Below are 12,579 nucleotides of genomic sequence, written 5' to 3' on the forward strand. Positions count from 1 at the left end.
GCACTAGGGCCCGAAGCATGTCTGAGTGTGTTCCAGAGAAAAGGCGTGAAGAGGTCCACGCCTACACTTGCTGCCCGCTCTGTGCCGATGGTGTGAGCGCTGTTAGGGACCTTTAAAAAAAGTCTGATTTTTTTCCCTGACAAAATAAAGTATAATTAAACATCACATTTAACTGGTTAATTCAGGTTAACAAAACTGCCTTCTCTTCAACAATAGGGTGTTTTGCCTAAGATATTTGATGACTGGTTTCATTTTCTGATTTATTTTTTACATGAACCAAAATATCGACCACATACTGTGATGCCTGTAGTAAATATGATGGATATTGTGCATACAGAGTCACTGCTGTGAGTGCCTTGTAGCATCTAAGTCAGTAAATAACTTTCTGCCCTTTCCTCTGTCCCCTTCTGGTATGACACCAGCGATCTGGAAGATGGGGAAAAGGAGACCGCGGGGTGAAAAAGAGGAGCAAGCAATACGTCTACACTATCTCCAACCTGGCGATGAAGTTAGTTCCATTTAAACCCAGTAGCAACGAAGTGTGTGAACACAAAGTCACATTCGTCAGTGTTCAAGTGAGGCTGGTGGCATAATTACGGATCCACGCACAGTGTGACTGGGTCATCAAAATAAAAAGAAAAGAGAAATTGCCCCCTCTTCCCTTTTAGATTTAACCTTGGGTCATGTCTATGGGAACACAATCCTGAGTTTTTAACCATAGAAATTAGTTGTAATGTCCGCAAGTATCATCCTTATTTGATTGTAAATTCCTCCTTCATCTTAGACAAGAAGAAACTATGAGGAAATAGGGTATCAGTCATCCTCCGGGTAATGAGAAGTACGGGCAGTTTTATTCAAAAGGATCATAGTCTTAAGCTAGAAATACAATTATTATTTATTTTTTTTATTTTTTCCTTTTCTTTCTTTTTCATCTTATTCTTTTCCCTCTTTTTTTCCTTCAATAACAAAGGAGCCGAGAGAGACAGCACAGCTGAAACAGAGCCACTTCCCTGAAGTGTTTCTTCCCCAGCGCTGGGAGCCCTGAGATAACAGTTCTGTATTCAAATGTGAGAGGCAGAAAATGTCATTTACTTGGAGCATTATATGAAACAGAATAGCTTTTTTTTTAAATCAACCATAGTAAAGTGAAATACTCACAGTAACGAATGTACAATGTCCATTTGATTTTCCATCTTTTTGCACTTTTAGTAGTCAGAAATAGATATAATGACAATGATTGTCATTTAAAGGTCAGTTTTGCTGTTGCTATTGTTGCAGTAATGACTATAACTAATTATAGAGCATTAACTCTTGCAAAACAAGCAAACAAATAAATGCTCTCCTTGGTCTATAAGTGAAGGGGGCAAAGGAAAATATTAATGATTAAGCAAACTTCCTCTCTTGGTTCTCTTTCACAGATTGTAACTTAACTTTTATTATTGCTCTGTTTGCCTCTTTCTTATTATCTTAATTTTCAGCTCCCTTATTATTTCTTACCTGCACGGCCACTGACCAAAGGTGTTTCTTACCTAGGCTTCTGGTGACCAATTCGCCACCTTAATTCTTAATTCTCTTCATTTTCAGGGGTCAAACTATGAAATTCTCGTGACTCGCCAGTAGAAACAGTTTGCCAAGGGATTTCACACCCCACGTGCTGCAGGGCCCGTGGAGAAAGGGGGACAGATGAAGGGCAGGGAGAGGTAGGATGGCAACTCTGGAGTATTTTGCAGTCCATCCTGGGAGTAAATCCTGAATGTGGTTTTCACATTATTGTTTTTATTTCCCTCACAGCATGCAAGGTCGTTTTGGATAGTAATCCAAGAAGTTCTGACCCTTAGCTAAGAAATCATCTGACCCGAGCCACGCGGCAATCCAGTCCACAGACGGTTGGACAATTCTGACCTGTTTACGGATCAGGTTGTTCAGGCACAGGCCTTTGAACCCATATCTAAATGGATGGAATTTTCTCCTTCCTGGAAGCCCAGGTTTATTTTCACCTAGGGGCAAGAATGGGGAGAGAACAGAGACACAGAGAGCCACTGAGAGAGGGAAGACAAGAATGTCAACTATTTCACAATAAGGGGAAAAAGCATCAGACTGCATCCCGTCTGTATTTTTTAACGCTTCCCATAAGAGAAATCCAGGAAATGCGCCCCCTTACCCCCTCCTTTTTTTTTATTTTTTACAATGAGTGCTATTTTGTGCCACAGCCAAGAGTCCCTCCTGTTAGCTTTGCTCAACTGCATGCATGCAGCTGACTAAACCAGACAGAGGCCAGAGCAGGGCTAAGCTGGGGAACATGTGCTGGAGGCCTGCGCAAACCCACCACTCTGCCCTCCTGTGTTGCTACGCCTACCACAGATCTTCACACTGCCGGGTCCCTCGGATGCAGCTGCCTCTGGAAATCACCCCGTCACTTCTTTCTCAACTCGCCCCACAGTCTCCTCCCCGAAGTGCCATGACCGGAGCGCCCCAGGCCTCTTCTGACTCTTGTGTCTGTTGGGGCCACAGACAGCATTTCATCTGTTACATTGAAAAACAATTTGTAATACAAATATCTCCCTGAATTCACATAGTGTTTCACTTGAGCATGTCAATGGCCAACCCTGCACCATGAGTTCCATTTCTGCCCTTCCTATAAAATGTAGCATTAGCACACTTTCTGGAAAGGCCTATTTTCATCAGACAGGTTTTTCAGATGGAGACAATAAATCACGTAGAATGTAAGGGATATTTCCAAAGCAGTCAGCAAGAAAATGATGATCTAACAACATAGGACATTTCACCAAAAAACGTAGCTTTAAAAGTTGCTCCAAGGTAAGTTCCTCCCATGGGGGAATTTCTGGCATGATTGAAATGTTCTGTATCTTGATCAGAGGGGTGGTTTCACAGGTGAATGTATTTGTAAGAACTCATTGAATTGTACACATAAGCCTGTACATTTCACTCTATTCAACTTTTGCCTTAAAAATAAAAAGCCCAGCCCTGGCCCATGTGGCTCAGGTGTTTTGGAGCACTGTCCCAGAACTGAAGGACTGCACATTTGATTCTTCATCTGATGAGAGCAAATACCTGGGTGGCAGGATTGATCCCTGCTCCAGGCAGGGGTGTGCACCCACCTGGACCCCTGGTCTCTGATCCCAGCGTGCAGGGAGGCAACCAATCAATGCTTCTCTCTCACATCAATGTGTCTCTCTCTCCCTTCCTCTCTCTGTCTCTAGGAGCAATGGGGAAAATCTCCCTGGATGAGGAGATAGACAGATAGAGAGACAGACAGATAGACATACACAGTCAGAGCCCCTTGCGTTGACTTCTGCACACCCACCAGTGGGCCCTGCGATGTGTCTGCTGTGACACAGCGGCTCCTACCCTGCTGCTGCTGCCTCCTCCGTGAGGACTTCATAATTTCTTTCTACTTTTTTGTTATTGTCAAAATACCCTAGGATTGGCTCTTCTATTTTTTAAACCTTTTTTATCATATTATATTTTAACATTTTAAAATTTTCTTCCTTTAATGATGTTTGTTCGTGGCATATGTTTTTAAAAGCACAAAGAAGAGGATAAAACCCACCTGTGCCCCACTATTCAGAGAAAAGTCCATCAGCACGTTAGTCTCGCCTTCTAGAGATAGCCAACAGATCTGGACTGGGTGCCCATACGTGTGGCAGGAGTTGTTCAAGGCACCAGGTACCCTGTACCAGCGAGTGTGCCCTCACAGAGCTTGCATGCTAAAGAATAACAGGTAGAATGGGATGTTAAGTATCAATACTTGTTCACTTATAATCTTTTACCACTTAACAATTTAGTCCTGCTATCTTTTCAAGAGAAAAAAATAATTATATGACATCATTTTCATAGCTGCATAACTAGGGGTTATTAAGAACCCCTAGTTCAAACAACTAGACTTTTCAAAGTTATAAACTACTCTTCTGTGAACATCCTGTTGAGAGTCTTTTGCATGTATTTTTAGTGATTTTCTTGCTGGCAAAATAATTTCAGGAGTCATTGTCAACATACTTAACTGTTTTCTTTCAAATACCCTTCACTTTGATTGTTACATAAGCTTACTCTTTAACTCTGTATTGTTGATGAAAGAATCTATAGGTCACTTTCAAAACCATGGAAAAGGATGACGTACTCATGCACTTATGTCCACACGATGCCCCTCTACCGATAAGGCACATCAAGGCTTTGAAGGCAAACCCCCCATCAGAAAATTCTTTAAATTCTTTACCCGTTTCTTCCAGAAAATTACCTTTTTATTGCATCAAGGTTTAAATCTGCGCGATGGGCAGAATGATTTTTGCAACTCTAGAATATTTGCCTAAGTCTAAGGTGAGTGCTTGATTAAGGCACCTTGTTTGAAAAAGCCAGGTACAGCACGGAGGAGACTCACCTCCTGGCCCACGTGCGGTCAAGAAGTGGCACAGGCGGAGAGCTGGAAACAAAGCCTGGGGTGTGAGTGGGAGCTCACCAGGCTCTATGTTTCTCGAGAAACCTTTGATCCTACACGGCTTGTAGGGAATGTATCCGTTTTGCAGGGGAGGAGAAAATCATTTTAGAAAATATGTTATAGGAAATCTTCACCTTATAGATTTCTAAGATTGTATCAAAATACTCAAACTATTCAGCACACACTTGAACCACAACTACTCAGTGAGCCTGTGTTATGTGCAAAGCACTATTTTAATCATTTAAGATGATTTTTACAGTCTCAAGCTAGCTCAAAAACTTATTTCACCCTCCAATGAAGTTGAAAGGAAGTTTATATTTGCCGTGAAAATAGTATGTAACATTATAATGTTCTTTGATACATGTTTGATCATCTACTGTTTTGAGAGAATTGTGCAAAGTGCAACTGTAGCAAGGGGCTTACAAAGATGATCAGACAAAAACTTGTCATGAAAGAGCTGACCCGCTACAGCTGCACTGTCTAACATGGTAGCCTCTGGCCATACATGCTGCTGATGGGTGGAAATTTGGCTACTATGAGCCGAGAGTGCTAGAAGTAAATGATACACCAAATTCAAAAACTTAATAGGAAAACAATGTAAAATATTTCTTTAATAAGTTTTGATAACAATTACATATTGAAATGGTAATATTTTGAATATTGGAGTTAATTGAAATGTATTATTAAAATTAATTTAACCTGCGTCTTTCTAGCTTTTTAATTTAAAATTGCATTTCTGTTGACAGCGTTGATCAACACAATTATACTTGCTAACCTATTCAGTGTGTATACAATGTGCCTCGTAATTTTATATTAGATAAATGTAATCTGCCACAAGAAAGGTGTTACAGATGAGGAAACTGAGGGGCAAAGGCTATATTTATTCATTATTCAACACATACCAAGGTCTGTCCAGAAAATACAGCCATGCAATATGAAAAAGAGACATTTATTGGAGAAGATACAAGATACAAGAAACACTGAACATAGGACAATGACACCTCGGTCCCCTTCAAAGCAGGCACCTTGGGACCTCACACGGTTCTCCCAGCGTCTCTTCCACTGTTCACAACACTCTGCAAAGTCCTGTGTTGGGATCACCATCAGCTGCTCCGTTATATTGTTTTGAATCTGATTGATGGTCTGAAATCTCTTCCCTTTCAAAGGTGATTTTAGTTTTGGGAAAAGCAGGAAGTCGCAGGGTGCCAAACCTGGGCTGTAGTGGGGCTGAGTCACCTGGGTGATTTGATGTTGCACCAAAAATCTCTGCACAAGATGTGCTGCATGAGCAGATATATTGTCACGATGAAGCTGCCAACCCCCAGATGCCCACAGCCACACCCTTCTGAATCATCCCAGTAATTGCTGTGGAGGAATGTTCAAGCAAAAATGGGATGCAGATTCATTCTCTGCTCCCTCAGTCATTTTGAATGCAACAGCCACACAGTACACATGCTCACTCCACGGCATCTACCGCCCCCACTGACTAGCACAGTGAAGTCATCATAGTTCACACATGCACATTCCAGTCCACTCTCCTTGGCTGCCAGGTTACACTGACATCGCAAACCATTCTCATTATATTAACAATGGCTGGACTTTTTCCAGACAGACATTGTATCTTGCTTATTTTCTGTGCACCTAGGCCTGTTGTAGGCAGTAGGTGCAAAAGTCTCTACTCCTAAGGAACAAAAGTTCCTAATACAACAAAAGTCTCTACTCCTAAGGAACTTATGTTTTAGAGGGAAAGAAAGGTAATAAATAAATAAGTATAAAAATTTGTCAGGCAGTGACAGTGAAGAAAGGTGAGGCCTATGGAAGAATATTTAGTGCCCAGAATCAGGGTGAAGTGGGATGGACTGTCTGTTAGACAACAAGGTCTGAGAAGGAATTGTCATCTGAGCAGATACATGAAGGAGGGAGTCCTGTGTGGCTTCTGGGCAGAGGCAACAGCAAGTAAGAGACAAAGGGGGTATGTGCGTGTGTGCGCGCACAAACACACCTGCATGCTTTACACACTGGAGAGCCAGCAGGAGAGCCAGCAGTGTCGGAGAGCAGTGAACAAGGAGTAGAGGGAGCGGAAGCCAGAAGTCTACTCCTGTAGCAACTTGGAAGCCACCACAACTAGGAAATACTGAAGGGTGACTTTGGCTGCCTTACGACGCGTGGACTGTTATGGGCATGCCGGCAACCCAGCAAGAGCAGAAGCCAGAGACCAGCTAAGAGGCCGCTTGCAGTAATGCAAGAGAGATTTTACAAGGTCTGTCTGACTCAGCCACCAGAGATTTGCTGTTCCTACAATACAAAGGAAAATAATCCAAAAATTATCCAGAGAATTAGACCAGCAAAGGTCAAATATCTGGATAATTGAAGCTTCAGAATATATTTGGGAGTCTGCAGAGTTATCTGAAATGGCAGTAAAAAAATCACTGTCTAACTTCATAAGATAATAATTTGTCTCTGTCTCCTGCTTTCTGCCATTTTAACCTAAGGAAAGTGGACTTGAGATCTGCAACAGGCAGAATAGGATTGCGGGACCTTTAAGTCAAATTCAGATCAGGCAGATTAGCTTTATTTTTGCCAAAGAAAAGTGTTTAGCTGAACCAGATGACAATTCTGTAGCTTGACCTATTTCCATTGTCTGTCTACCTTCTGAATTAGTGCCATAATTGCTAATTCTGAGACTGAGCATAGCTGTACATGTAAGACACAAGCTGTGTCTTGGATAAATGTAAGTATTAGTCTAGATAACCCCCGTCGATAAGTCTGTTTTGATGGACAGAAGTATGTTTAAAAAGAAAGCATCCTCAAGGTCACATGTTACGTAGGCCAAGACCCTCCTCTGAGAGATATATTAAGGTTTAAAGTAGGTACCCAGTTTCAGATGAGAACCAGTACAGAGCAATCACAGGACATCCCCTAAGTCTTGTCTTGATGAAAAGGAGGCTAAATCTTGACCCTCCAGGTGATTTATTTACTTTGGTGGCATTCACTGGAAAATTGTTCAGCTTCATGTCTCACTGTGCCTGTGTAAGGTGTGCTTTCTGGGTACTGGATGTAGTTCCTGTCAGCCAAGCAGTTTCCCGGAGAACTGAAAGGTACAGGTCACGCACATCAAAGGCAGGCTGCAACCACTTCGGCTGAAGTTTACACAAATCTGTGCTTTGAGTAACTGGATAAACAATGAAACTAATGACCTCGTTCTGCATTAATCTCCATATGACTCTGTTGGTACTGCTCTGGTCTTCCAGCAATAAGGCTATAGTTGGGCTTCTGGCCTCCAACCAGGGATTAGGCGCTGGCCCATGGCTGGCAGAGCCCAGGACTCTGCTCTTACTATACAGCCCAGGAAGCCTGAGAAGGCTACAGAGGCCATCCATCTTAGAAGGTGCCTTTGCCACCATTCAAGAAGCCCCTCCATTACCACAGCCATGGAGGAAACACATTTAAAAAAAAACAACAAGAAAATCCTTTAGTCATGCCTCTCCCTTTGGAGGGCTTACCTTCTTCAACAGAGGACCCAAGATTTCCTTGAGTATTTTCAGGGCCTTTCCACTGTTCCAACCCCTCACCCCTCAAAGGAGACGGAACTCTCAGTGCCTCGTCATGTTCTTCTTTCCACCAAGAATACATTTCAAAATGGCTGCATCTGTAAAGAACAGTGAAAGGGAGACTCAAGCTGATCAATGAACTTGATCAGCGTTCACTTCTAATCTGAGATACTTGGGGAAAGATATTTTTTAAAAAGAAGCTCTCCCTAAATGCCTTCCCCTCTGATGACCACGGAGTCCCTCCAACACCATTTGCAAAGTCTGGGGTCGCTGCCCAAAGAGGCGGAGCAGCCTTGGGCTGCAGGAAAGAAGGACAGAACACTGGGAACCAGCCCCCACTCCCACTTCACCGCTCTGCACACGGGTCACGCAGAAAACGTATACGGAGAGGTAGACCCGAGGCAATGCCTTCGTCAGCGGGGTTAGCTTCAGCTAGAAAGGGTGACATGGGAAAGAAACACACTGGACTGAAGGCCCCAAGTGCCACACACGTGAACGCTCCCGTCACTTCCCATCCAGCCCTGGCCACACATAATCTTTATTGCCTTGAAAACTCCAGATGCCTCCATCTGAGATATGCAATCATATTCTATTCTGCAACAAATTCTGGTGAGATTTACAATCCCCCCAAAACACCTCTTACATGCCTTTCTGCTCACTCTCCCTGTATTCATAGGACATTTGTTGTTTGAAAGACTTTATCCATGTATACACATTATCCCTTTCATAGGCCATCAGACTATGAAGGTTGCCATCAGACTATGAAGGCTGTTCTTATTGGGAGCTGTGTCAAATGCCTCACAAAAAAGTATTCTACTTTCAGCGTCATTTTTCTTCAACCATTTATCAGTTCATTAAGAGCCCATCATAAACAGGAGGCAGAGGTAAGGCACATTCCCTCTCTTCCTGGAATAGTCTTTCTCTCATCACAGTCACTCCCGGTAACAAGGGGCTACAGTGACTCTGGTGCCTTTGTAACACCACTGCTGCAGTTGTGGAGACAGTCACAGCAGTGGATGTGTGCGCCTGACACCGTCCCCATCCGCCCCTGTGGTAAAGGTTCCTAGTGCTTTAGAAGTTTCCTATTTTGTAACTTACAGATCTCCTCAAGAATCATCGTTGCTTTGTGGACTAACAACACCTTAGATTTGTGCATACTTTCACATGCATCATCTCATTGAACTCTTAAAACAATCTTATCAAGTAGGCAGCCATCATACCCATTTTGCAGGAAGGAAACTGAGTCCAGGAGAGGTTGAAAGTCTCTCCTAAGGCCATCACATCATGGGAGGGAGTGGCAAAGCCCACTTCCAACTCAGGATTTCTGACTCTTTCCATTACACTCTTTCAAAACTGTCTCTTTATATTGGTTACTTCTAAAACAGGAGAATACTGTTCAAGAAGCATTTCAAGAGGGGCCTTACAGTTTAACCGTCAAGACAGAAACTTTCTAGTCCTATTCTAACTGTAGGAAAAGATTTCTGAAATCTGCCAATAAAAGGACTTCAAATTAATGAGACCATTGAGATAGGGAGTGCTTTGATAAAAAAATAAATAACATGAACACTGGATCTCCAGACCCTAACTTCTGTGGGGGAAAAACTACGCGGGGCACTGTACTGTGTAGAAAAAAGCAACATTCTGCACAGTAAATACGTGCACACGTGTCGTGTCAACGTTCTCTTCCCAAATGTGGCTGCAGAAGAAAGTGTGAGGCATACTGAAATGAGACAATATTTATGGCTGAAGAAATTCGGCTTCCCATAACGGTACTTATGAACAAGATATTTTCCTTAATAAAATTACTGCAAAACAAAATCTGGAGGAACTAAGTGTTTCCCCATGTTCCCTTTATTTTATTCCACGTGCTCAAGGATGGTTGCAGGAAAGAAAGGGAGAGAGCAAAGGCAGCGGAGGGAGAAAGAGAGTCCCAGCCAGACGGTCTCTGCTGAGGGTTGGTTTTGCTTTAGAAACTGGAATGTGTCCAGGCTTGATTTTTATTTTCAATTCACATTTCAGATCCAGCTCCCCAAACTCTTTGATCTTTCTCCCTGTCTCCTTACCCGGAAGAGAACCCTTGGCCTTCTCAGCTGGGAGCTGAGAGCACACGTGGAAAGACAGGCTCGGATCCATATTCTTGCCAAATTTAGTCACACAAAGGGGCCTGCGAGGGAAAAAAGAAAGGATGAAAGCGGCAGCCGCCGGGACTTCAAAGGCCGCGCCGCCGCGCCGGGTCCCGCGCAGGCGCCGCCCTCCGCAGATATAAGGCGAAACTGGCGCGCGGGCGGCCTCTCCGCGCCGCTGCCCCGCGAGCGCCGGGCCGAGGGTGGGTGGGGGGTTCCCGCCGGGGAGGGGGGGGCGGGATCCCGGCGCCACCCGCGGGCTGCCCGAGGCCTGTCCTCAGCCAAGTCAGGGCGCTTGAGGAAAGTTCTCAGAACGTTGGGGGAAGGCTGTGCCGTCCGAGCGCCCTAGGCGAGCCGTGCTGAGGCCCGCCAGTTTGTTCCAGTTCCCATTACACTCCGTTTCAGGGACCCCCCTTCCAGACGAAATGCCAGCTCCGTGCAGGAGCGCGACCCCGAGCGAGCGGCTTCCCATCACGGAGCGGAGCAGGGAGGGCGCGTGGCAGGACTCTCCCTGGTCCAGCCTGCACCCCGCACCCTGCAGTGCGTTCCGCCCCCGCCAATCCCGTCGGGGGTCTGCCAGTGGCCTTGGTACTGGAGCCCTTGTGTCCCTCGGTTGGCAGAGGGCCTGCGAGCGAGCCCACGGATGATGGGGTGGGATGTGGCGCTCCCTCGAAGGCCGTGGGAGGACCGGGACCCCAAACTGGCGCCCCTGGGGCCGCGACCCAGCAAGACCAGGGCACCAGGCTCGGCCCGCACCGCATCCACACCCGCACCGGACGCGGGAGAAGCCCCCAGAGGCCTGAAGCGGGCTCTGTGGGCGGACCCGCCGGTCCGTGCTGGGTGGCGGAAGCCGGGTGTCCGCAGGCGGCCGGATTTGGGAACGACATTTTTACGGTCCCACGAGTTCTCTGTGGCCCCGGCGGGTGGGGGGGGTTGAGTTTGTTTGTCTTTGGAGGCGAGGAGGCGGAAGAACCCCTGGGACACAAACTGCCGCTTCCCTCCCCTCTGCCTTTCCCCTTAGTCCGTTAAACTGAAGGTGCGCACAGCTTTCGGTCTCTGGTGAGGCTGCAGTGGAAAAGCCGGGGTACCGGGCGGAGTACCGTCGCTGTGGTCCCATTCTTCGTTGTTCTCATCCTCCGCCCTCGCTTCTCTCCTTTCGAGCATCCTCTTCCGAGGGCCCCCGCCACCCTCTTCCTTCGGGTCCCAGCAAAGTTGCAGCTCGCCGGGAGCGAGTCCAGGCCACACAAAGGGGAAGACCCGAAGCCTGAGTGGGGCGGGGGTTCGGGGCCGCGGGGGCGGAGAGGGCTCTGAAGGGCACCGCGCTTTTTCTCTCCTCCCTGTAATTAAGGACTCGCTTTAGTGTTTGTAGCTGACTGGGTTTGGCAGCAAAATCGCTGGGGTGGGGGTGGACTCCAGTGTGGGTGGGGGGTCGTTTTCCTAGTTCCCCTGCCGGCACCCGCGGGGAGCTGAGCCCAGTTTGCCCTCTGGGCAGCGGGCCGCGTCTCCGCTCCCCCTCCCTTGGTTCCGGCGTGGGGTGGGCGCCTCGCCCCCCACGCGCAGCCCTGCCTGCGGCGCCCCGCGCAATAGGAAGTGTTGATATAAAACAAGTCACTGTTCGCTCGCTCCCAAACTAACCCCAACCAACCAAAGCCACCAAGAGGGGAAAAACCAACAGCAATCCAGCCAGCCCCTAGCAATTGTTTCACGGTCGGAATTAAATCACATCAAAACGCCCCCTGAAACCCACATCCTGAAGGAGTGAACCTGCAACAGCCAACCTCCAGTCCTTCGCTCGAGTTCACACGAACAACCCGCCTCTACATCCGAGGGAAGGGGGCGGCGGGGCGGCGGCGTTTCTCCCGCGCCGCACCCACCACATCCCGGACCTTGCACCCCAAGAGGCGGCTGTGTATGTTGATAACATCCCCCACACAAACTAGAGGAGACCTGCTGGCCAAAGAGATACCTCTGCCTGGAACTTCACCCAGCTTGGAGGGAGAAAGGACCCTCTCCTTAGAGCCACTTCGCCCCTCTTGCGCCCTCAACCCCCTTCCGGGGAGAGACAGGCTTCGTGTGGAAATGTCAACCTCCTTCCCAGACAGAGCTTTTGAAAACTTGGTCGAATGTTTCCTAGTAAAGCGAGCTCCTTTAAAGACATTTGCAACAATGCTAAGGACAGTCAGCCAACCTCATGCACGCCACAGGGGAGGAAACCAGTCACGCACACAGAGCCGGGCGTTGGGTGATTTCCAGGGTTACGGCCAAGTACTAAAGGCAGGCAACCACCCTCAACCCTTTTAGTAAACAGTCCCCACTAGTTATTGTTCCTCAAATTTCCATCTTCTGGAGTGCCTAATCTCCAGGACACCTAGAGTTGAGTTCCAAGTGTCTTAGGGAGTCCAGATAATTAACACGACAGAGAAAATGGGACTCGAGTGAGTTGCCACACTTA

General features: G+C 46.7%; 1 long non-coding RNA gene across 1 annotated transcript; it reads right to left on the reverse strand.

Annotated features, from left to right (window-relative positions):
• Positions 1-6,160: 6,160 nt before the first annotated feature.
• On the reverse strand, positions 6,161-10,220 carry LOC118977108 (uncharacterized). Its single transcript, XR_005064458.1, has 3 exons — positions 10,068-10,220; positions 7,957-8,102; positions 6,161-7,544 (listed from the first exon to the last, which is right to left on the reverse strand). It is a non-coding gene; the product is annotated as an uncharacterized LOC118977108 (long non-coding RNA).
• Positions 10,221-12,579: the final 2,359 nt, after the last annotated feature.

The sequence above is a fragment of the Sturnira hondurensis genome, unplaced genomic scaffold (assembly GCF_014824575.4).
Source record: "Sturnira hondurensis isolate 20B ecotype Veracruz unplaced genomic scaffold, ASM1482457v3 Scaffold0021214, whole genome shotgun sequence".
Classification (NCBI taxonomy): domain Eukaryota; kingdom Metazoa; phylum Chordata; class Mammalia; order Chiroptera; family Phyllostomidae; genus Sturnira; species Sturnira hondurensis.